Genomic DNA, 25726 nt, shown 5'->3' on the forward strand with positions numbered 1-25726 from the left:
TAATAATAATAATAATAATAATAATAATAAATAAATAAATACTTAGGAGTAATATGTGTAAAAAACACATGCGCAAGAAACCTGGTATTTATAGCCATAATTCCTGATTCTGATGCCCATGCGATCGCATGGGTTTTATGCCTATTTCTAATGCGATCGCATGGCCGTCAGATCTAGCTCACATATTTTTTGTTTTCTTGTTTGTCGACATAATTAAATATAATATATATAATTTAAATAATTAATTATATATTATATTAAATTCATGTGCATAGTTGACTTGTAATTTTTGTTCCGATGACTCGTACGTTGTCACTCGACTTATGTCTCGGTTCCGGTTTCTCGAACGCATTTTCGTACGCTTAGAAAACTCGCAATTTATGTTTTGTGACTCGTACTTTTATTAAAATATAGTCTTAAATTATCAATAAACTATATCATTCAAAGTGTATCTTAAACTTTCGAGTGTTTTGGTCATTTACTTCTATAAATCATTGTCTCGCTATTTGTTAATATATATATATATATATATATATATATATATATATATATATATATATATATATATATATATATATATATATATATAATAACAAATCGTTTTATGACCAAGTTAATATATATTTTCAACATTCATAAACACGTTTTAAATATACGTCGTAAGTTATTCATACAATTAATATTCCAACTTATCATATATATTCAAATAAATATTTAAACCAATAAGTTTAATGTACGGTATCAAAAAAATTAATACATTGTTACGTTTTCAAGTTATAGTATATATATGTATCTATATACATATAATTGTTCGCGAATCGTCGAGAACAACCGAAAGGTATTTGAATATATGAAAATAGATCAAAAATTTTGAGATTCAGTTTTACAGACTTTGTTTATCGTGTCAAAAATGTTACTCATACAAAGATTAAGTTTAAATTTTGTCAGAAATTTCCGGGTCATCACAGTTAGTCCCTTTAAAAGAGAGTATGCTTGTCGAGGTCGCCAATGGAAAACTTGAGAAAGTTGACCATATTAGTCGAGGAGCTATTATCAACATAGCTGGTGTAGATTTAAAGATTGATTTAATACCCATTAAGTTGGGAAGCTTTGATGTTATTATCGGTATGGATTGGTTGACCAAGATAAGGGCCGACATTATCTGTGGAGATAAAGCTCTTCGTATACCACAAGGAGATGGTGAGCCACTGATCATTTACAGAGAGAGATGTACCTCGAAGCTGAACCTCATTAGTTGCGTGAAAGCGCAAAAGATCATGAAGAAGGGACGTCTTGCTGTCCTAGCACATGTGAAAACGGTAGAAACCGAGGTGAAGAGTGTGGACGATGTTCGAATTGTGAACGAATTTTCTGATGTCTTTCCTGAAGAATTGCCTGGATTACCGCCACCGAGAGCAGTAGAGTTTCAGATCGATTTAGTACCAGAAGCTACACCTGTAGCTCGCGCACCTTATCGACTCGCACCTTCTGAGATGCAAGAGTTACAGAGTCAATTACAAGAACTGCTAGACTTTGGATTCATCCAACCAAGTTTCTCGCCTTAGGGCGCACCTGTTATATTTGTGAAGACTAAGGATAGATCCTTCCGTATGTGTATCCACTACCGCAAACTCAACAAATTGACAATCAAGAATCGGTATCCTCTTCCCCGTATTGACGATCTTTTTGATCAACTACAAGGATCGAGCGTTTACTCTAAGATCGATTTACGATCCGGTTATCACCAGTTGAGGGTGAAGGAAAGTGATGTGATGAAAACTGCATTCAGAACTCGTTATGGTCATTATGAGTTTCTCGTGATTCCATTCGGATTAACCAACGCACATGCCGTGTTCATGGACCTCATGAATCGTGTCTGCAAGCCATACCTGGATAAATTCGTTATCGTCTTCATAGATGATATTCTCATCTACTCCAAGAGCGAAGAAGAGCATGAGCAACATCTTCGATTAGTGCTTGAACTCTTGAGATAAGAGCAACTTTATGCCAAATTCTCCAAGTGTGAATTTTGGTTGAAGGAGGTCCAATTTCTGGGTCATGTTGTGAGTGACCAGGGTATCAAAGTTGATCCCGCCAAGATTGAAGCTATCAGCAAGTGGGAGACCCCCACTACTCTGACTCACATTCGCCAATTCCTAGGTCTCGCCGGTTACTATCGAAGATTTATTGAAGGATTCTCTCTGATTGCGCGTCCTTTGACCGTGCTGACTCACAAAGGGAAGAAGTTCATTTGGGAACCCGCACACGAATCATCATTCCAAACTTTGAAGAAGAAGTTAACCACCGCACCTATCTTATCACTTCCTGAAGGCAGTGATGATTTCATCATTTATTGTGATGCATCGAAAAGTGGTTTTGGTTGTATACTGATGCAAAGATCAAAGGTTATTGCCTATGCTTCTCGTCAACTGAAGATTCACGAGCGGAACTACACTACTCACGATCTCGAACTTGGAGCCGTTGTCTTTGCGCTCAAATTGTGGAGACACTATTTGTATGGAACTAAGAGCACTATCTTCACCGACCACAAAAGCCTCTAACACATCTTCGATCAGAAGCAACTGAATATGAGACAGCGTCGGTGGATCGAGACACTGAACGACTATGATTGTGAACTTTGTTATCATCCTGGCAAGGCCAATGTTGTAGCTGACGCTTTAAGCCGAAAGGAGAGGACGGCACCTCTTCGTGTTAGGGCTCTGAACATCACCATCCATTCGAATCTTGTGACGACCCGGAAATTTCCGACCAAATTTAAACTTAATCTTTATATAATTCTGACTTGATAAGCAATGAATTTTTAATAAATCTTGAACCTCTGGAAAGAGTTTTACACAAGCTTTTGTTCACCCTTTTATTCCGACGATTCACGAACGTCATAACTTGATTTAATTGTTTAATTATTGTGTATATATATGGATTTATATATATATAACTTGAAAATATGATAATTAAATATCTCATTAAGTATATTAACAAAGTATTGTATATATATTTTCATACTACTAATTTAAAGAGTTTTTGAACAATATATATGTTACTATTTAAACGACGTAATTAACTTATGTTAAAATGTATTTACATATAATGTATTACGAGTGTAAATATATCCTTACAAGTATTGAATACACTTTATAATATACCAATACATATAAAGGATAGCTATACTCATATTTCTTTTCAATTTTCTCAAGAATTCTACTCGCAATCAAACGGTATTTTTACCCGTATTATACACAGCTTCTAGAAGTATTTACTATTGGTATATACCAATAGAAATCTGCAATTATTTGTGTAATATGTCATCCATGACCTAATCAATTTAATATGTCATCCATGACTTAATACATTTTAACTTATCTTAGATATTTTCACTAAAAACCAAATTTTCAAGCCTATAAATAAGCACCATTTCTAACTCATTTTTACACATTCATTTTCCAAATTTTACTTTCAATTTTCAAACACACTTGCAAGAACTCTCTCAAGTTTTGTTCTACTACTTCTTTCCAGCAACTTTATATTCTAAACTTGAGGTAAAGACTCTACTTCAACTCTTGTTCAATTCATATGTTTATAGCTATCTATATAAGAGTTTATAAACTAGAACATAGTTTAGTTGATTCTAAACTTGTTTGAAAAACTAATCTAATCTTTCTAACTTAACTCTAATAACACTTATTTATATGTATTATGATGTTATATTAAGTTAATATAAGAACTTATAACTTGTACATATGAAGAACACCTTGAAACTTAACATATATCCTTTAATCTCCATTCAGTAAAAAGCGGGCTATTTTGGGTTGAGAATTAAAAACCTATCTTAGACTTTGAGTTTGAGGCTAAGACTTTGGAAATATGTTAATATATGTAAATAAGACTTCCAGTATTTTTTTCATGATTTTAGACAAAGTGGAAGTATTTTATCAAAAATCATATATTGGGTGGATGCCGGGATTTTTCCAAATCTGTCCACCGACACAAAAAGAGGGTAAAACTCTAAAAATTACTACTTGGGATGAACTTTTCTAATTGGTTTTGTAAAATTTACTTCTTAAGGAATCCATAGCAATTTGATTCACTTTAAACGGAGTTGTAATGAATATTTGGCGAGCAAAACAAAATCTGCTAAAATTAACGTGGTATGGACGAAATATATATTATAAAAACTATATTAACCATATCCTTGTTAACTTTTCCTATATCCTATATATATTTGGACATGTTATCATTAGTATAACAAAATATTATAATCTTGATTAATTTCGAGATTGTATATATATAACAATCTTGGTACATTCCATGACAATACGTGCACAATACGTTTTGATAAATCCTAAGACAATACGTACACAATACGTCTTAGTTAATTCTAAGAAAATACGTATACAATATGTCTCTAAATTGATGCAAGAAAATACGTACACAATACGCCATGGGGTAATTCTAAGATTATATATATATATATATATATATATATATATATATATATATATATATATATATATATATATATATATATATATATATATATATATATATATATATATATATATATATATATACCGATTATTGGACTGTTGGACTGTTGGACTTTTCGGACTATTTTGGACTACTGAACTTGACAACTTAAACAATCACATGTGATTGAATATATGATATGAACTTGCTATATTAATTTTGTTCACATGTATTATTATCTGAATCGTTATTATTATTATAGGTTCGTGAATCCAAGGACGACGGCCATATTTTTAATAAGTTAAAAACTTATTATCAATATACTTTTACTACCGTGAGTATATAGTCCCATTTTTAAACTCTACAAATATTTTGGGATGAGAATACATGCATTTTATGTTTTACGCCATGGACACAAGTACTTCAAATATATTCTACGTTGAGTTGTACCACCTTGCATATTTTCCCAAATAGCTTGGTAACTAATATTTACATGTTGTAAGAACATGTAAGCGCGAATCCTATTGATAGATCTATCGGGTTTGACAACCCCAACCGGGCTAGTCGCTCTAGTATCGTAAACGGTTGCATAGTACTTCGTTTTTACTACACTTGGTACAGTGTAGGGAGATTTCATAATAAAGGGAATATGCCACATTAATGGTTAAGTATGGTTACCGAAGCGCTCAACAACTTATAGAATACTTTTATATACTTGCGAGTGTACATATATTTATAACTATGAAAATCTTGTGGTCTATATTTATATCGATGCTAAACCTATATATCTCACCAACCTTTGTGTTGAATGTTTAAGCATGTTTATTCTCGAATCCTTAAGAAAGTCTTCCGCTGTTGCATTATCTGAGCAAGCTGTGCATGGAGTCTCATGCTTTTGTTTAAACGAAGTGGTGCATTCAATAAAACTTTTGTCATGTATTATATTCGATTGTTATGTCACGTGTGTAGTTTTTGGAAACCGATGTATCATGGGGATTATTTCTTAAATAATTGCCCACTTGTTTAAAACATGCATTAGTGTGTCTAACTGATAAGTCGTTAGGATACATTATGAGTCTGGACTTCGACCGTGTCTGCATGTCAAAAGTTTTGCTTATCATTTGTGTAGAAAATTACCTATTTATCATCCTTAGGAAATTACCTACTTATCATTCTTTGTCTAGACACGTCTTGCTGCATTGATTGCATGAATAGTGTATAGACAAAATTCATATCTTAGCGTATCTGCTAAATCATATCTTATCGTATCTATTACCGTAAACTTTGCCTAACATATTCCGTAAATTCCTCCGTAATCTATGAAATCTTTTGATCTATATATATAGATATTCTATGTAGTTAGAATACCACCCGATAGCCGGAAAATCATTTCGTATCAAAAAATCCTTTATCAAATCGTACAAAATGGAATTCATCATCAGTTCAAGTTCCTCGGATTCCGAAATGGAATCTCACTCAAGCTCCGAAAGCAGTGTGACTGGAATAACCAATCAGCCATCATCTATTCTGGATGAATTGGGGATGGGTTCGTAGCCTCCTTAATCATTGGAGACAAGAAGAAGGCGATCCTTTCCATTCACCACATTGCCCTCTTGGCGAAGAACCTGAAGCACTTATCGGTGAACCTGTCCGAAACACCATTTTCTCTCTCATTTCCAGAGTATCTCGTCACGATTATATACTACACCAAATTCTAGATCTTATTTATCCGCTCGTCCGAACCGACAATCACACTGGTGTAATAGAAGAAGTCAACGAGCTTCGCGCTCGGGTAGTGGCTTTGGAGAATATGGTGCTGATGATAAAGCTAAGGGGTATAAAATACTATTAAATTTTAGCAGGAAATACTATTAAATATGATACAATTTTACACAAGATATTTATTTATTTATAGAACGGATATAACTAAACCTTGCTACAACACTTATAGGCAGTGTACCTAATCGTACAGTAGTGTAGTTTTTAGTAAGTCAGATTCGTTCCACATGGAAAAATCTTTAAACAAAGCTTAACGCTATATTAGTTTTAATTTATAAAAATACAAATATATAAAAGTAATATTATTATTATAAAGAGGGGTTTTTACCGTTTAATGACCGGTTTGTCGATTTTAAAACTTTAGTCGCAGTTAAAACCTAATGTAAAATATTAAAAATAAATACAATACTTAATTTAAAGCGTAAAGTAAATAACGATAATGAAATTGCGATAAATAAAAGTGCGATAAAATAAAATTGCGATAATTAAAAAGTACGATAATTAAAAGTGCAATTAAATACAATAACAATAAATAAAAGTGCGATAATTAGAAGTGCAATTAAATATAAAATAAAGGAAATTAAATATGAAATAAAATAATTATGCTTATTTAAACTTTCGTAATCATGATGTTTGACGTGTTGATTTTAGTTTATTCCCATGGGTTAATTGTTCTTTGTCCTGGATTATTTAATATGTCAATACGGATTTGTCCATAATAGTCCATCAGTCATAAATATAAAGAGTGAAAGCCTTCTTCAAATTATTCTTATTCTCGAAGTCAAATATTCCAACTAATTGGGGATTCAAATTGTAACAAGGTTTTAATACTTTGTTTAATGAATACACCAGGTTATCGACTGCGTGTAAATCAAGGTTTTACTACTTTGTTAACAATTACACCAATTACCCTTGAATGTAATTCACCCCTGTTTTAACAAGTCTATTAACTATTAATCCAGTTCCGTGTCAGGTAAAATGAATAATTATTGGTATTTATAGATATCCCGCCCACCGTACCCAGTCAAGCGTATGTGGTTATATATAAGTACGTCAAATTATAAGTTTGTATATTAAATTAACAAGGTATTGTTTAGTTAATATAAAACCCATTAATAGCCCATAGTCTAATTTCCACAAGTGTCGTTCTTTTATCCAAACCCCAATTATGGTACAAAGCCCAATTACCCAATTTTAATATTTTTAGCCCAACATCATGATTACTTCGATATTAAATAAGCATAATAATAACTTAGCTATGAGACATTAAATTAAAAAGGTTGAACATAACTTACAATGATTAAAAATAGCGTAGCGTTACACGGACAGAAATTCGACTTACACCCTTACAACATTCGCTAACATACCCTTATTATTAGAAATTAAAATTAAAATTAAAATATAAATATATATATAATACGTTTAGATAGAGAGATTGATATATTTATCTTTTTTACGATCAGAATGCGCGAGCTTTATAGGCAGTTTCAGAATTTGGGGCTCCGCGACTCGCGGCATTTTTCCCCTTCAAACTCCGTGAGTCGCGGAGTTTGATTTTACAGCTCACTCCATTTTGGATCCTTTCTTGCCGACGGTTTTTAAATATAATATAATATATATATTAATTTTAAGAATTAATTATATATTATATTATATTCATGTGCATAGTTGACTTGTAATTTTTAGTCCGTTGCGTCGAGCGTTGAGAGTTGACTCTGGTCCCGGTTCCGGATTTTCGAACGTCCTTGCGTACAATTTAATATCTTGTACTTTGCGTTTTGTAACTTGTACTCTTGTCATTTTTAGACGTTTCTAATCAATAACTGGAACCTCTTTGATTGTATTTTATACTTTTGAGCTTTTTGGTCGTTTGCGTCTTCAATTCGTCGAATCTATCTTTTGTCTTCACCTTTTATTATTTAAACGAATATCACTTGTAAATAGAACAATTGCAACTAAAAGCTTGTCTTTTTTGAGGAATAATGCTATGAAATATATGTTCGTTTTTAGCATTATCAAATATTCTCACACTTGAGCGTTGCTTGTCCTCAAGCAATATAGTCTTGAAATACTAGAATCACATCTTTATTCTTCACACTTTGTACATCAGTGATTTCTATATGGCGGTATAAACAATGGTAGTAACGATGTGGTTTACAGTCCCACATGACTATAAAATTTAGATCCTTTAAGGAAATTGGATCTTTATGAAAATATTTGATCTTTTGAAAATTAAATCTAGTTTTTACCCTAGATAAGTTTTCCGGAATAACCCTTCACCGGTGTTTGCAAATTCTTTTTGTGGGTTTGGTGGGTTTCAGATTTGAAAATTTTAGCTCAAAACTTGCGGTTTTGTGTCACCCACTTTCTAACCTTGTATTGGGAAAGCAACACGTCCAGTTTACTTGCTCCGTATATTATCTTTCGTTAAACTACTGTTCGGTTGTAAAGGAAAGCGTTGAAGAAGCAACTGTTAAGGCAATGTCCCCTGACATGCTTTTAATTATGGTCTATAACGTGTCGGACGCAATTACTATCCTTTGTAGGAGCAATAGTAAAGCTCGCCCTTATAATTTTTTGTTCTGACACAAGGTCCTGTCTTTGACCATGCTATGCAACTACCGTTCTTACGGTTGACACCCGAATTGGTTCAGGTGACCTAATGAATTCCAGGTGAATTCCTAGGATTTTACGTTCAATGGTAATGAACGCATTGAAAATGGGTTTTTAGAAAACAAATCGGTTTGTAATTTTGATCAAAATATTTTCTCGTTCAAGCTCGAGTTTAGATATCATTGAATTCCATGAGTTTGAATTCTCAATCTTTAAGGTCAATCTCAAGGATTGAGTAATATCAGTCTTAAAAGCTGATTTTTGATCTTTTAAGGAGATTATCCTTTCTGGGGATCTGAGTCATTAGTCTTATCAAGCTAATTTGCACGGTGCCCTCCCCATTTTACAAGACATATCCTCTCATGGTTAGGATAAGTCTGACCACTTGGCGACCCTGTTTGATGCTGAGGTCCGTGGATTTCCTGCTGATTTTAGTGATGACTTTTCTAGATTTTTCGTCAACCTACAGCTGGTCTGGACGACAACTTCATGACCTAAATCAAGAAGCGCGTTTCTTTTTCGGAAGACTTTACTTCCTTTTAATGATGGAATTGATTCATCGTGTAGATCCATCTCTCTTTACAGTAAATCGGGTAAGACAGTTAATTATCGTCCAAAACAAAAGTATTTTCAATTAATTGTACAAAAATATGTGATATATGTTTTGAATAACTTGGTGAATTTTTCCACACTTGGCTTTTATTTTTCCTTTTTGTTCTCCTCTATTCCATTTTAAATGAATTCTAACATTTTGGTTTGTTTCTCAATTTATGTCCTTTCCGAGGTAACAATAATTTCGGTGTTAACACCTAGTTTTATCGTTCATAAATATGTATAAACATGATTTTGAGTTCATTTAATTGAAAATTTTCAAAAATTTTACTAGAATTGAGTAGTCAGTATATAAGACTAGGGCCGTTCTTTATTATCAGAGAGCACTAGATTCTAATACAACTACTGCGTTACTAGTATTTTTAATGGTAACCAAGTGTTTAAAGTAAAAATTTTTAAAATCCGAAAGAATTTAACCCCTTCCCACACTTAAGATCTTGCAATGCCCTCATTTGCAAGAAATCAGTAACAATTTAAATTATTGAGGGTGATTAGCGTAGAAAAATGATTAAATTTTTACCAAAGTTTCCAAACATATTGTCGTTTGTTTTGAATGATAAATGGTGCACATCATTTGTTCATTCCGTTTTGTTGTTACATCACATATATTTTGCATCTTGTCGTCAAAATTAGTTGCTTTTACTGAACTTAATGCCAGTCTTTGAAAATGCGTTGTTTTACCCTGTTGTGTACATAAGATAAATTGCAAACATATATACATATTTTTGAAGTTTGGTATATTACCCCACATTCAAAAATTATTAAAATCTAATAATAAAAGTTAGAAAATTATAAAAACTATTACAATATCAACATAAGTGTTAAATGTAGTGACATTACAAAAATAAAATAAATAAAACTAAATAAACTAGGGTTGATACTGATACCAGTAGGGGTTCCATGCATAACCGTATGTGTTATAAAATGCTTCAGCTGGGTTATAAGTAGGATATGGTGGTTGGATCTCTATAGACCAGGGAGGAAATACGGGCGTTGGAGTAGGAATATAGTTTCTACCTATATGTTGGCAATGAGCTATGATTTGGTTTTGATGAACTTGCCAATCTTCAAATGCTCGATGTCTAGCATTTTCATACTCTTGTGAAGCTATAAACCTTTGCATTTCTGTCATTTCATTTCCCCCTCCCACATTACCTGGCTGTTGATTTCTCTCAACCTGTGGATGTCTTCCATTATATCTTACTGCGGCATTATTTCGCCTCTTCAAAACCTTAGCACCATGATATACATTTAAACCAATTGTATCGTGGGGTTCTGGTTCTTCGATTAATAATCCCCCGACTTATATCCACATTGAGATACTCAGCAATTAATGTAATAAATATACCACCTCCTATTATACTGTGCGGTCTCATCCCCCTAACCATAGCTGATAAATAATAACCCACACAATAAGGTATACTTACAGCGCTTTGTGGGTCTCGAATACACATGTGGTAAAATAAAATCTTGCTCATTTACCTTTTCCTTATTTTTACCTCGCTGTGTAATCGAGTTCGCTAGAAACCTGTGAATTACTCTTCACTCAGCTCTATCTATATCCAAATAAGAGTAATTTCCCTCTTTAAATCGGTGATGGCTAGTCATTTGACTCCATACACCATGCGTATCAAAATTTTCATCAATCTTCCTACCATTTAATATCAACCTTCGACAATCGGCAGATGCTAGCTCCTCAGGCGTATATATACGTAAGGCCTGAGCCATGTCTAGTAGAGACAAGTGGCGCATCGAACCTTCTAACAAAAATCTAATAAAAGTTTGATCGGATAAACTAGCTACCCGATCATTTATTTCTATACTACACAATAATTCTTCACACCATACTTTATATACAGGTCTACGCATGTTGAATAATCGTACCCAATCGTTAAAAGTAGAATACCTCTGAGTAAGTAATTCCCTAATTGGCTCGGCCAATTCTACGACCTCTAACGGTTCTCATTCTATTACCCTAGGTACTTCAATAGCTTTAGAATGAAGAGTATGCAAGCCACTTTGGTATTTTGGATAATCTATCCAACGTCTGTCTAATCTCAAGTTCGGTTGCAAATTTTCCACGTGCATATCTGAAAATGTTATAACTGGATGAGGTATATCTTGTTTGTAATGGTTATCAACATATTGTTGTTCCGCATTCTCAGGAGGAGCAATGCGAGCTTGGGATGAAGATTCACCCCTTTCAGTCTGCAAAACACGTCAAACACAATTTTTGTCCATCCAAATATGCATTAGTGTCAGCAAAATCATCAAGCAAAATAATTACAATGACATGTTCAATTTATATCAAACTTATGCTCATTTTCATATTTTTATCAAATCTATACTTTTTCAAATAAGCTATATGAAAATGTTCACCAAGTTCATAAGCATTCAACTCAAATAACATGTCAAAATAATCATTATTAGTAACTAAACAAGTTTCAAATTGTGATGACCCAGAAATTTCGACTAAATTTAAACTTAATCTTTGTATGATTAACATTTCCAACACGATAAGCAAAGTGTGTAAAACTGAATCTCAAAATTTTTGAATTACTTTTATATATTTAAATACCCTTCGTTTGTTTTCGACGATTCGCGAACAATTATATGTAAGTAGATACATATATACTATAACATGAAAAGGTAACAATGTATTAATTGTTTGATACCGTACATTAAACTTATTGGTTTAAATATCTATTTGAATGTATATGATAAGTTGAAATATTTATTATTAAAATTTATTTATAAATAACTTCCAATGTGTATTTAAAAATGATTTATGTATATTAAAAAGATATATACATATATATAATAAACGATAGTAACATTCGTTTATTGATTCAATTGATATTTATATAAGTTAACTAAAGCGTTTAAGATGAACCAGTTAAACACTAATTTGCTACAGTGTTTTCAAATTGCCACATTACTCAAAATGCTACAGTGTTTTCGAAAATCACTATTTGCTACAGTAAAAGTTTGACTTTGCTACAGTAACTTTGCTACAGTAAAAATACTATTTCAAAATGAAAATGTATATATTATATATATATTAACAAATAGCGAGACGATGATTTATAGAAGTAAATGACCAAAACATTTGAAAGTTTAAGTTATACTATGAGTGGTATAGTTTATGAATAATTTAAGGCTATATTTTGACAAAGGTACGTGACACGAAACGTAAAATGCAAGTGTTCTAAAGGTACGAAAGGACATTCGAAAAACCGAAACCGGGACATAAGTCGAGTGATGACGTACGACTTATCGGAACAAAAATTACAAGTCAACTATGCACGTGAATTTAATATAATATATAATTAATTATATAAATTATATATATTATATTTATATTAATTTAATATTATGTCGACAAACAAGAAAACAAAAATTTGTGAGCTGGAATCTGAGGCCATGCGATCGCATGGCCACAAGCCTATAAATCCATGCGATCGCATGGAGGCAAAAGTCTGGCCTGATGCTATAAAATGGCATTTTGCTCGACACATTAACACACACACATACATATTGCTCCGTATTTATTTTATTATTATTATTATTATTATTATTATTATTATTATTATTATTATTATTATTAAGATTAATATTATTAATAATCTTATTATTATTATTAATTAGTATTATACATAAAATACTACGACGAGGTTATGAGCTTGTCACTTTCAAAATGGTTTCCAAGCGAGCTAGAGCTAAGAAAATTATGGGTTATTGCCAAGAAAATCATGGGTAATGTTCGGGGGTATTTTTGTGAATCAAACCTCGTGTTTATCATCTCCGATGCGTCTACGTGCTTTCCTACAATATTGTATATCAATATTAAACAGTGAGTTTCATAAGATCCCTTTTACTCTCTACATTTTTGGGCTGAGAATACATGCAAATGCTTTATTAACCGATATACAATATTTATATGTGTGAGTTTCATAAGATCCCTTTTACTCTCTACATTTTTGGGCTGTGAATACATGCAAATGCTTTATTAACCGATATACAATATTTATATGTGTGAGTTTCATTGATCCCTTTTTAATTGCTTTTGCAATCTATATTTTTGGGCTGAGAATACATGCACTTTATTTTAAACGCAATGGATACAAGTACATACTAAATTCTACACTGAGTTTGAACCGAAAATCCCTTAGCTTTGGTAACTGTTAACTGCCAGTTATAAGAACTGGTGGGCGCGAGTAGTAGTATATGGATCCATAGGGCTTGATATCCCCGTCCGAGCTAGAGCACTAGCCTTTTAACGGGCGTATGCTATTTAAGAAGCGTACACGTTGGTTTACGTGTATTATTAAGATGATTATACAAAGGGTACAAATTATATAAACGTTAAAGTTTAGTTACCAGGGTGCTCAATTTTGTAGAACCGATTGATAAACGTTTCGGATGAAACAACTGAAATCTTGTGATCCCCCTTTTATGTAAAACCTATTGATAAACGTTTTGAATAAAACAACTGAACTTTTGTAATCCACATTGATATACGGATTATGTGTAATATTAAAACTATGAACTCACCAACCTTTGTGTTGACACTTGAAGCATGTTTATTCTCAGGATTCTAGAAGTCTTCCACTGTTTGCTTATACGTGATACAAGATATGTGCTTGGAGTCATACATGCTATATACAAGAAACTTGCATTCACCAAACCATTACCATGTATCTTATTTTGACTGTATTGTCAACAGATGTATTATTGTAAACCATTTAAATAGTGATTGTCTATAAGTAGGAATCATCAGATGTTAAAAACCTGGAATTTATATATTCATTTATGAAATACCTTTTCAAACGAATACAATGTTACAAAATGTATCACATAGAGGTCAAATACCTCGCAATGAAATCAATGAATGACGTGTTCGTCCATATGGATTTAGAGCGATCGTCACACATAAAGTAACAAATTCGGTGTTTGAATAGGTTTGATTATTTGAACATTTACCTTCGTGTGACCATTTTCCGCATTTGTGACATTTTTAAAGGTGTCGTGCTCTTCTTTTCGCTGCGGATTTTGATTTTCCTTTACCAAATTGTAACTTATTATCTTCGCATCTGGATTCTTTTCTTACTCCGTCCAATTTACCTCTGATTAATGATACTATTTCATTTGGAAGTGTGTCATTATTACGTTTAGTGATCAAAGTGTGTAGCATTAGACCATGATACTATCAAGGTTTTCCTCCATATTAATCACTATGAAGTTTGCAACAAAGGTCAAACTTCCCACGTTAACGAGTAAATTATTTTCTATTCCAACCGGGTGTTTAATGGTTTAGTCAAATGATTGAACACCTATTTTGGTTGGTTTTAATTTACCCATGCCTAATCTTTTGTATAAGGAAAGAGGCATAATATTTGCACTTGCTCCTAAATCTGCGAGTCCATTATATACAGCACCATCATTAAGCAAGCAAGAAATGATAAATTCACCCGGGTCTCCAGCTTTAGTAAGTTGAGTTGGTTTGTAAACCTTTTTTGGGTGTTCTTTTCTTGGTTCTTTCACTTCTATTTGAACTTCTTGTTCACATTTTTCTTCGTTTCTTGGAATGGGAGGTTTGTATAAGAATTCTTCTTCATCACTCAAATTTGACTCCTCCCTATATTCCAATTTTGATTTTTCATATGTTGTTGATAACATATTTATGTTTTCATTTTGAAGGTTTTCTTGGGTGGTGAAATTATGATTAACTTCATTGTCAACTTCCATCGGACCATGTATGTAATGTTAAACTCTGTGACCATTAACTTTAAATTCAATCCCATTTGAATTTATTAATTCTACTGTTCCGTATGGGAAAACTCTTTTGTCTATGAATGGTCCAGACCATCTTGATTTCAATTTTTCAGGAAATAACTTGAATCGTGAATTGAAAAGAAGAACTCTGTCTCCTTCTTTGAATTCTTTTGAACTTCTGATTCTTTTATCATGCCATTTCTTCGTTCTTTCCTTATAGATTAAGGAATTTTCGTATGCTTCATGTCTTAATTCTTCTAATTCATTTAATTGACTTAACCGTAGACGTCCGGCTTCATGTAAATCAAGATTACATGTCTTCAAAGCCCAAAATGCTTTGTGTTCAATTTCTACTGGAAGATGACATGCTTTTCCATAAACGAGTCTAAAAGGTGTGGTTCCAATTGGAGTTTTGTAGGCTGTTCTAAAAGCCCAGAGTGCATCCTCCAATTTTATGGACCATTCATTCGGATTTGTTCCTACGGTTTTCTCTAGAATACATTTTAAAGCTCGGTTGGTATTTTCAACTTGTCCACTTGTTTGTGGATGATATGCGGTGGAGATTTTATGAGTTACTCCATATCTTTTAAGAATTTTCTCAAGTTGATTATTACAAAAATGAGTTCCCCGATCACTTATTAAAGCTTTCGGTGTTCCAAACCTTGCAAAAAGACGTTTTAAAAAGTTGACTGCAACTTGTGCATCATTAGTTGGGAGAGCTTGTGCTTCCGCCTATTTAGATACATAATCAATGGCTACGAGAATATAGAGATTATTATGAGATTTTGGAAATGGACCCATAAAGTCAATACCCCAAATGTCAAATACTTCACATACTTGAATGACAATTTTTGGCATTTCATCACGTTGACTTATTTTTCCGGCCCTTTGACAAGCATCACAGGATTTGCAAAGAAGGTGCGCATCTTTGTAAATTGTAGGCCAATAGAATCCAGCATCATAAACTTTCCTTGCTGCTAGTTGAGGCCCATAATGCCCTCCTGTTGGTCCTGTGTGACAATGGTTTAAAATTTTACTAGCTTCATCTCCGAATACACATCGGTGTATTATTCCATCTGGACAACTTTTAAACAAATGTGGATCTTCCCAGAAATAGTGTTTTATATCACTAAAGAATTTCTTTCGTTTTTGGTACGACAATCCTTTTTCAAGGAATCCACATACTAAGTAGTTTGCATAGTCTGCAAACCATGGTATTTCATTATAATCTATCTTCAATAGATATTCATCAGGAAAGTTGTCTTGTATGGCCGATTCATTTAGAACTTCTAATTCGGGATTTTCAAGAAGAGAAAGATGATCAGCGGCGAGATTTTCTGCTCCTCTTTTATCTCGGATTTCAATATCGAACTCTTGTAAGAGTAAGATCCAACGGATTAATCTTGGTTTGGCATCTTGTTTTGAAAATAGGTATCTAAGAGCAGAATGGTCGGTATAGACCACCGTTTTAGCTAGAACGAGATATGAACGAAATTTGTCAAAAGCAAAAACAATAGCAAGGAGTTCTTTTTCAGTAGTTGTGTAATTCGTTTGTGCTCCTTGTAACGTTTTACTAGCATAATATATAGGTTGAAATCGTTTTTCAATCCTTTGTCCTAAAACGGCTCCCATTGCAAAATCACTTGCATCGCACATTAGTTCAAACGGTAGATTCCAATTTGGAGTTATCATGATCGGCGCATTAGTGAGTTTCTCTTTAAGAATATTAAAAGATTTGATGCATTCATCTGAAAAGACGAATGGAGCATCCTTTTCTAGGAATTTATTCATAGGAGTGGCAATTTTAGAAAAATCTTTTATGAAGCGTTGGTAAAAACCGGCATGCCCTAGAAAACTCCTAACTCCTCTAACATTGGTGGGATGTGGAAGTTTAGCAATTACATCTACTTTAGCTCTATCCACTTCAATTCCTTCCTTTGAAATTTTATGACCAAGAACGATACCTTCTTTAACCATGAAATGGCATTTCTCCCAATTAAGTACTAGATTTGATTGTTCGCATCTAATAAGCATTCGTTCAAGATTAACTAGACATGTTTCAAATGTATCACCGAAGAATAAAAAGTCATCCATGAAAACTTCCATGCATTCTTCTATCATGTCGTGAAAAATCGCCATCATGCACCTTTGAAAGGTTGCAGGGGCGTTGCAAAGTCCAAATGGCATGCGTTTGTAAGCAAAAGTACCATAAGGGCACGTGAACGTGGTTTTCTCTTGATCCTCGGGTGCTATTGGAATTTGAAAATATCCGGAAAAACCATCAAGAAAATAATAGTAACTATTTCCGGCTAATCTTTCCAACATTTGATCAATAAAAGGTAAGGGAAAGTGATCTTTTCTGGTGGCGTCATTTAATTTTCTATAATCAATACATACACGCCATCCTGTTACAGTCCTAGTAGGAATAAGCTCATTTTTCTCATTTGTAATGACAGTCATGCCACCCTTCTTAGGCACGCATTGAACTGGGCTTACCCATGGACTCTCAGAAATTGGATAAATTAAACCTGCATCTAGCAGTTTAATAATTTCTTTCTTAACAACATCTTGCATATTAGGATTTAGTCTTCGTTGGCGTTGCACATACGTTTTATGACCTTCTTCTATAAGGATTTTATGTGTGCAATACGAAGGACTTATTTCTTTTATATCATGAATCTTCCATGCAATGGCTGGTTTATGAGCTTTTAACACAGAAATGAGTTGTGATTTCTCATTATCAGTAAGAGAAGACGATATTATTACAGGTAATTCAGATTCACCATGTAGATAAGCGTATTTCAAATGGTTTGGAAGTGGCTTTAACTCTAATTTCGGAGGTTCTTCTATCGATGATTTGTATCGATATCTGTCTTCTTCTTTTAGCATTTGAATTTCTTCTATTGTTGGTTCATATCCATTAGCTATTAGTGTAGCTAACATTTCAGTTTCATCAATTGGTTCAGTTCCTTCTCCTAAATAACATTCTCCTGTTCCTTGTAATTCTGGAAATTCTTCTAACAATTCTGCATGTGAATCTATAGTTTGAATATAATAACATGTATCATCTGCAGATTGTGGTTGTTGCATAGCTCTATCAACTGAAAAGGTAACACTCTCGTCCTCTATACTTAGGGTCAGTTTCTTACCGAACACGTCTATCATTGCTTTAGCCGTGTTTAAGAATGGTCTTCCTAATATGAGAGGAACTTGAGAATCTTCTTCCATGTCCAGAACAACAAAATCTACTGGAAATACTAAAGTACCAACTTTAACTAGCATGTTCTCCATTATCCCTCTAGGATATTTTATTGATCGATCGGCTAGTTGTATGCTTATTCTTGTTGGTTTCAATTCTCTAAGGTCTAGTTTAGCGTATAGTGAATACGGCATTAAATTTATACTAGCACCTAAATCTGCCAATGCTTCTATTGAACTAAGACTACCCAGAAAACATGGAATTGTGAAACTTCCTGGATCTGATAATTTTTCTGGTATCTTATTCAACAGCACTGCTGAACAATTAGCATTCATAGTAACGGTCGAGAGTTCTTCCATTTTCTTTCTATTCGATATTAAATCTTTCAGAAATTTAGCATATCTAGGCATTCCTGAAATTACATCAATGAAAAGAAGATTTACATTTATCTGTTTAAACATATCCAAGAATTTGGATTGCTCGGCTTCAAGTTTCTCTTTTTTCATTTTACTCGGGTAAGGAAGTGGTGGTTGGTATGGTTTAACATAAGGTTTAGCCTTAACTGTGTTATCTTCATTAACCTTTTCAACTACCGGTTCTTTTTCTTTATCTTGCTCAGGTTGTGGTTCTTGTGGAGTAGGAATAGCTTCATCAGAAATTACAGGTATTTCAGGTGGTTTAAATGTTGTACCACTTCTTGTGGTAATGGCTTTAGCTGTTTCATTCCGGGGGTTAGCATTTGTATCACTAGGTAAACTTCCCGGTTTTCTTTCACCTATTAACCTTGCTAGGTTACTTACTTCTTGTTCCAAATTTTGAATAGAAGCTTGTTGATTTCTAAATGCTTGAGCATTTTGTTCATTTGTTTGTTTTTGAGATGTGAAAAACTGTGTTTGAGATTCAACTAACTTCGTCATCATATCTTCTAAATTTGGCTTTTAATCATCGGTTTGTGGTGGTTTGTTTTGAAAATTAGGTCTTTGCTAATTGTAAGTATTATTGGATACTTGTTGATTGCTAGGACCTTGTTGGTTGTTGTATGGAATATTTCAGTTATAATTCTGGTTTTGATTGTAAATTGGTCTTGGCGGTTGATAATTATTCTGATAATTATTTCCAGGCCTTTGGTTTAGATATGAAACATTCTCTCTTTGTTCCATTATTAGTTCAATACTGAGACAATCTTTTATCAAATGTGGTCCTCCACACTACTCACAACTAATTCGTATTGAGTGTATATCTTTAGTCATCTTTTCCATTCGTCTCTCGACAGCATCTATCTTTGCTGAAATGGAATCTAAGTCATGGCTAGAATCGGCTCTAGCTGCTTTAGATGATCTAACAATATCTTTTTCTTGGTGCCACTCATGTGAGTGGGAAGCAGTGTTATCAATAATTTTATAAGCATCAGTTTCGGTTTTCTTCATAATAGAACCACCAGCTGCTATATCTATGTCTTTTCTTGTAGTGATGTCGCATCCTTGGTAGAATATTTGTACTATTTGACAAGTGTCTAAACCATGTTGCGGACATCCTCTTAATAACTTTCCAAATCTGGTCCATGCCTCATATAGAGTTTCATTTGGTTTCTGTGTGAACGTAACAATTTCTCCTTGAAGTCTTACGGCTTTAGATGCCGGAAAGAATTGTTTAAGAAATTTTTCAACTAAAACGTCCCATGTATCAACCGCCCCTTCAGGTAACGATTCCAACCAATCTTTGGCTTCTCCCTTTAAAGTCCAGGGAAATAACATGAGATATATCTGTTCATCTTCAACTTCTCTTATTTTAAATAGTGTGCAGATCCTATTAAAGGTACGAAGATGTTTGATAAGGCTAAAAAGGAACATATATTTTATAGCAATATTCCTTCTAAATAATAGGTTTTCATATGTAATTGTATTATATTTTCCTTGTAATTGTTTAAATAAATAAGTGCGAAGACAAAAGGCGAAAACGAATATTTGAAGACACAAACGTCCAAAAAGCTCAAATGTACAAGATACAATTCAAAAGCTTCAATTTATTGATGAGAAACGTCTAAAAATGACAAGAGTACAAGTTACAAAACGCAAAGTACAAGATATTAAATTATATGAAATGACGTTCAAAAATCCGGAACCGGTACCCGAGCCAACTATCAACGCTCGACGCAACGGAGCTGAAAGTACAAGTCAACTATGCACAAGAATATAATATAATATTTAAATAATTCATAATAAGAATAATAATAAATAATAAAAAGTTGTTAATTGAGCATAGTTAAGGGGTCATAAGTGAAAATTTCAATTCAATATTTGCCTATAAAAGGCAATTCATTTTATCGATTTATGTACACCTTTTCTTCTTTCTTTCTCTTTACATGTAATATATATATATTTATAATTTTAATTTTAATTTTAATTTTAGTTTAAGTTTAATAATAATTGGGTTATTGTAAGGAATGTTTTACGGGTTTTAAAGTCGAAACTCTGTCCGTGTAACGCTACATGATTAATAATCACTGTAAGTTATGTTCTTCCTTTTTAAATTATTGTCTCGTAACTAAGTTATTATTATGCTTATTTAAGCCGAAGTAATCGTGATGTTTGACTAAATATTAAGACGGGGTTATTGGATTTTGTACCATAATTAAGGTTTGGGCAAAAGACCGACACTTGTGGAAATTGGACTATTGACTATTAATAGATGGGGGTATTGTCTAATTGAGTGACAACTCATTGGAGTCTGTCGAACCTATCTTCAAATTAATTATCCTAATAATTAATAATGATTATGGTTGTCCTATTTAGTGACGTTCATATGGAATCTATTATAATCATTTAATTAATTATTTGGGTTGGGTAATTGATTATTCAAACTGATCAAGTGGGTAAATTAATATTCATATCTAATCAAAACAGGGGTGGATTACATACAGTAATAAATGGTGTAATTGTTGACAGAAGTGATAACTGCGTCACAGTTTAAATCCTTAATTAGTTGGAATATTTGACTTCGGGTATAAGGGTAATTTGACGAGGACACTCGCACTTTATATTTATGACCGATGGACTATTATGGACAAAAACCAGATAGGTATCAAATAAACCATGACAAAGGACAATTAACCCGAGTAACAATTAATTAAAATCAAAACGTTAAACATCATGATTACGGAAGTTTAAATAAGCATAATCCTTTTATTTCATATTCTATCGCAATTTTATTTATTGTTATTTTATTTATCGTCATTTATATATTTTACGCACGTTAATTATTGTCATTTATCTTTACGCTTAAAAATATAAAATCGACAAACCAGTCATTAAACGGTAAAAAAACCCCCTTTTATAATAATATTACTACTTATATATATATATATATATATATATATATATATATATATATATATATATATATATATATATATATATATATATATATATATATATATATATATATATATATTTATATAAATATAGTTTTATAAAAATATAGTACGTAATCACTAGCTCCCTGTGGAACGAACTGGACTTACTAAAAACTACACTACTCTACGATTAGGTACACTGCCTATAGTGTTGTAGCAAGGTTTAGGTATATCCCATCCGTAAATTAATAAAACTTGTGTCATATTTTGTAGTATTTTGTATTAAAAATAATACTATTTCGTACCCTCACGCTACATCATCATGTTTTTGGCGCCGCTGCCGGGGAGCGCTAAAACGCTATATTTTTAATTTATATCTGTAAAAATATAGTTATAAAAAAAGTAATTTCGGGGACACTTTTTGTGTTTTCACAGGGTATTTAAGTTTTTTTTTTAGTTTTTGATTGATTAAAGATATATTAATTTAAATATAATAATTTAATAAATATAATAATATAATAATATTGAAATAAAATATAATAATATAATAATATTTTAGAATCAAATTTGATACATAAAAGTTTTAAAAGTTTTAAAAAGTCGTATTTATTAAATATTTCAAGGGTATATTATGTAACTTATAATTAATAATTTCTATAATGTCGCTTTCATGTGAATAGTAAATTAATTAATTTCTTTCCTTTACTATTTTGAATCGTAAAAGTTTTAAAAATTTTAAAAAGTCGTATTTATTAAATATTTCAGGGATATATTATGTAACTTGCAATTAATAATTTCTATCATGTCGCTTTCATGTGAATAGTAAATTAATTAATTTCTTTTCATTTACTATTCATGAATAGTAAATGAGTTAAAAAAAAGTTTAAAAAAAAATAATAATAAAAAAATTATTAATTCCTTTAAAAAAAATTGTGTAAAAAAATCATTTTTTTAAAGAAAAAAAATTCATTTAAAAAAAAATTGTAAAAAAATCGTTTTTTTAAAGAAAATTTTTTTTTTTAAAAAGTTTTTAAAAAAAAATATATAAAAAAAATTTTTTTTTTTTAAAAATTTTAAAATCCTTAAAAAACGAAATATAAAAAAAAATTAAAAAAAAGTTTTTTTTTATTACCTTTAGATTTTTAGACTCTAGTTACAATTTTTAGTATTAAGTTTAGTTTTGCCATAGTTATTTTTATTTCTAGAATTTTTAGGTTTGCCGTAAAATCCCTTAAGTGCTTATTCCTTAGACTAAGATTTATGTGCTTTAGAATTTTGCGACGCCGTTTTTCGCGCTACTTTCTTATTTTTATTTTTCGACACCTATTTTTCGACCTTTTATTTTTCGACCTTTTTCGACGCGTTTTTTTTTTCTTTCTTATTTCTCGCTATTCTAGTTTTAGGATAAGATTTTTATTCTACTTCTTATCTAAATTTCTTAAAATTACGAAAATTTATTTTAAGTGGTTAAATTGATAGACATCAAAATTTTCTGGTTCGTAGTAATAGTTGGATTTGTACGTGGACCGGGTTATTGGAGCCAAACAGTACTCAATTATATTGAGACCAAACGAATCCTGCCCCTCTGCTGCATCTTTTGGCTATTCGAAACGTGGGCAAAATCAGAAAAGTCTATTAATTGGATAACTTATATAATTTTTCTTTCCTTTTAAAAACTAATAGGATATTCAGTGAATGCACCGAGTAAAACGTTCACCACCTTTCATACGTTCACCACCTATAACTCGATCAAGACATCTAGCCAATATTGTCGCCATTGATTTTTCTTTAGAATCATCATCTAGTCGACCAAGAACTCCGACTCAAATTTCCGATAATCCATCTTTTGAACCCGACCTCACAATTGAGAATCCGGAGAATATTCAGGGACAATTCCAAGATCCAGAACCACTAATCATTCCTCCTGAACCACAAACCATTAAATCAGAATCTTCTAGTGATTCGTATTCAACAAATTCAATTATGGAAAATCTGGAACCTCTAAGTATGGAAGACCGAATGAGAGCCACACGCACGGGCCAAGGTCACGCCATTATTAAGCCAGACATTAATGCGCCAGATTATGAAATCAAAGGACAAATCCTACACATGGTAACTAATCAGTGCCAATATAGTGGTGCGCCGAAGGAAGATCCAAACGAACATCTTCGTACGTTTAATAGGATCTGTACACTATTCAAAATCCGAGAAGTTGAGGATGAACAGATCTATCTCATGTTGTTTCCCTGGACTTTAAAGGGAGAAGCCAAAGATTGGTTAGAATCGTTACCTGAAGGGGCGATTGACACATGGGATGTTTTAGTTGAGAAATTTCTTAAAAGATTCTTTCCGGCATCTAAAGTCGTGAGACTTCAAGGAGAAATTGTTACGTTCACACAAAAGTCAAATGAAACTCTATATGAGGCATGGACAAGATTTAGAAAGTTGTTGAGAGGATGTCCTCAACACGGTTTAGATACTTATCAAATAGTACAAATATTCTACCAAGGTGTCAACGTTGCTACACGAAAAGACATCGACATAACAGCTGGTGGTTCCATTATGAAGAAAACCGCAACTGAAGCTTACAAAATTATTGATAACACAGCCTCCCACTCTCATGAGTGGCACCAAGAGAAAGATATATATATCGTTCATCTAAAGCGGCTAGAGCCGATTCTAGCCATAACTTTGATTCCGTTTCCGCAAAAATAGATGCTTTCGAGAGACGAATGGAAAAGATAAATAAAGATATTCACGCAATACGAATAAGTTGTGAGCAATGCGGTGGACCACACTTAATGAAAGACTGTTACATTGAACAAACGATGGAACAACGTGAGAATGTTGTCTACATGAACCAAAGGCTGGAAAATAGTTATCAGAATAATTATCAACCGCCAAGGCCAAACTTCAATCGAAATCAAAATATTCTTTACAATCCAAAAGGACCCGACAATAACTCGTATAACCAACAAGGTCCGAATAACCAACCAACTCAAAACAACACTTTCAATCAACAAAGACCTGGCTTGTATAAACCACCACAACAAACCAAAGAGAAAAAGTCAAATCTGGAAGAAGTGGTATTTAAGCTAGTTGAATCTCAAATACAATTTATTGAAACTCAAACTCAAACGAATGAGAGGTTTGATCAGTCATTTAGAACTCAACAAGCTTCTATTTTGAATCTAGAAAAACAAGTAGGTACTCTTGTTAGATTGATGAGTGAAAGGAAACAAGGAAAACTACCGAGTAATACTGAAGTAAATCCTCAGAATGAAAATGTTAATATGATTTCAACAAATTCTGAAAAACCAGCATCAGAAGATGGGGAGGTTTTAGATGTAAGTAACAATGAAGAAGTTACACCACCACCACCACCCGAGTATGTAAAGCCAGTGGTGGCACCATACAGACCACCCATCCCGTTTCCAAGAAAAGGAGTTGAGTATGAGCAAGTAATAGGTAATAAAGTTTGTGATACCTCTGGAAAGAAGAAGAAGAAGAATAAAAAAGTGCAAGAAACAAAAACAGTAGAAGTAAACCCGGTGAAGACTGTTCCACCAAATCCTCCACCTAGGGTAGGTGATCCGGGTGAATTTATTGTTCCTTGTCTACTTAGTGACTGTGTCATGTATGATGCACTAGCAGATTTAGGTTCAAGTGTGAGTGTTATGCCTCTTTCATTATATAAGAGATTAGGTGTAGGTGAGTTAACTCCAACGGATATGAGTGTTCGACTCCTTGATCAAACCATTAAGCACCCAGTTGGAATTGCTGACAACCTACCCGTTCAAGTAGGTAATTTAACCTTTCTAGTCGAATTCATTGTCATTGACATAGAAGAGGACTCAAACGTTCCTCTAATTTTAGGTCGACCATTCTTAGCGTCCACCGGGGCGTTATTT

General features: G+C 32.7%; 1 non-coding gene across 1 annotated transcript; it reads right to left on the reverse strand.

Moving 5' to 3' along the window:
* Window positions 1–24182: 24182 nt before the first annotated feature.
* Window positions 24183–24289, reverse strand: LOC139851220 (small nucleolar RNA R71). The gene has a single exon (XR_011760575.1). It is a non-coding gene; the product is annotated as a small nucleolar RNA R71 (small nucleolar RNA).
* Window positions 24290–25726: the final 1437 nt, after the last annotated feature.

The sequence above is a fragment of the Rutidosis leptorrhynchoides genome, chromosome 5, assembly GCF_046630445.1.
Source record: "Rutidosis leptorrhynchoides isolate AG116_Rl617_1_P2 chromosome 5, CSIRO_AGI_Rlap_v1, whole genome shotgun sequence".
Taxonomy (NCBI): Eukaryota; Viridiplantae; Streptophyta; class Magnoliopsida; order Asterales; family Asteraceae; genus Rutidosis; species Rutidosis leptorrhynchoides.